At 44.0% G+C, this 1,742-nt stretch overlaps 1 non-coding gene across 1 annotated transcript; it reads right to left on the reverse strand.

Annotated features, from left to right (window-relative positions):
• Positions 1-1,185: 1,185 nt before the first annotated feature.
• On the reverse strand, positions 1,186-1,267 carry trnas-aga (transfer RNA serine (anticodon AGA)). The gene has a single exon. It is a non-coding gene; the product is annotated as a tRNA-Ser (tRNA).
• Between the last annotated feature and the right edge of the window lie 475 nt (positions 1,268-1,742).

Genomic DNA, 1,742 nt, shown 5'->3' on the forward strand with positions numbered 1-1,742 from the left:
GGCTCACGCGTTCTATATCTTCCTCCCTGTCTGACAGATACATACTTATCTAGGACACACAGGAGCTTTTCCTTGAATAAGCTCCACATTTTAATGTGCTCACCCCCTGCAGTTTCCTACCACATTCTACCCTTCCAAAATCTTACCTCATTGCATCGTAATTTCCCTTCCACCAGCTGAACCTCTTGCTCCGTGGAGTACACCTATCCCTTTCAATCACGAAAGTAAACCTGAGAGAATTGTGATCGCTGTCTCCAAAGTGCTCACCTACTCCCGAATCTAAAATTAGCCAGGCTCGTTACCCAGTACTAAATCGAAAGTGGCTTCGTCCCTTGAAGGCATGTCGACATACTGTGTCAGGAAGCCCTCCTTCACACACTGGGCAAAAACTGACCCATCTATAGTACTCGTACTGTCGTGATCCCAGTCAATATTTGGATTTTGTCTTGAGTGTTCCAGAGTTTTTCATTGTCCCAGAGTCCAGATGAAGTTTGCATTCCTCACGTACGTGAGCGATAATTATTTCAATGTCTCAGATCAGTTCCTGTCCCGAGAACATCAGAGTCAATGTCCCGTCCTCTACTCGGTCCGAAAGTTCACACTTCTTCATCCTCCTCTGATTCGATTTCCCAAAGAGTTTCTCAAGATTTCCAAAGCTGGAGCCTAAATTATATGGTTTGCTTCTTAAACATTTTTCCAACTGCCAACTGACAATATTTTCACAGTATCTCTTCAGAATCATCTAGCTTGCACTATGTCCAGGGATGAGAAATCCCGTTTGGTGGAGAGATTCCCGAGGCTGGTGAGTTTCACTTTGGAACAAAGATGGTTAAGTGGCAATTTTCTGCGGTTGTTTGTAATGATGGGAGAGGGAGCGGTGGGGAATGAGCACTTTGACGAGCAGGAGGAAGTGTTGCCACTGACCCGAGTCAGAGAACAGAGGACAGGGATTAAAGGAATCTAATGAATAGCAGCACTTCTGCTTAGGACGTTCAATAACAACTGCAGAAACCCGATGTATCGAGCAGTGTATCTGGAAAGAGAAACAGAGATAATGTTTTAAATATGGGTCATTTCAGATGAAGAACTCGAGTTTCCCAAGTCTAATCAAATTAGCGGCCTGGTTCACAAAATAGTTTTTCTGAACTTTGAGCGAGAATTGTTCCAGCAGTAAAGCATTCATAACGTAGTCAGCAGGATTCGAACCTACGTCGGGAAACCCCAATGGATTTCTAATCCATCGCCTTAACCACTCGGCCATGACTACAGACAGTGGAGCAGGGTTGAGCACAGTTCATATGTGGTAGGCTTTCAAAGGTAGGTTAAATATAGTGCAGGATAGGCATGTCCCGTTGAAGGCAAAGGATGTGAAAGGCAATATTCGTGAACTGTTGATGACTCGCCAAGAGGAAAAGGGAAGCATACATAACGCCCCGGCAGCTAAGAACATAATGGTCCCTGGAGGAACATGAGAAGATTAGGACAAGTCTTAAACGAGGAATGAAGGGGGTTAAAAGGGGTCATGAAACAACTTCACGCTCGCAAAATTGAGGAGAATCCTAAAGCCTATTATTCATATATAAGAACCAAACGGGTAACCAGAGAAAGGATTGGTCCACTGAAGGAAGATGAAGGAAGGCTGTATGTCGAATCTGAGAGAGTGGGTATGATTCTGAATGATTATTTTGCATCAGTGTTCACTGAGGAGAGGAACATGATGAATGATGAGTCTAGAGTAAAAC

This window comes from Chiloscyllium plagiosum, unplaced genomic scaffold (genome assembly GCF_037043375.1).
Source record: "Chiloscyllium plagiosum isolate Xiang-an unplaced genomic scaffold, Cpla_swu_hap1 HiC_scaffold_14, whole genome shotgun sequence".
Lineage (NCBI taxonomy): Eukaryota > Metazoa > Chordata > Chondrichthyes > Orectolobiformes > Hemiscylliidae > Chiloscyllium > Chiloscyllium plagiosum.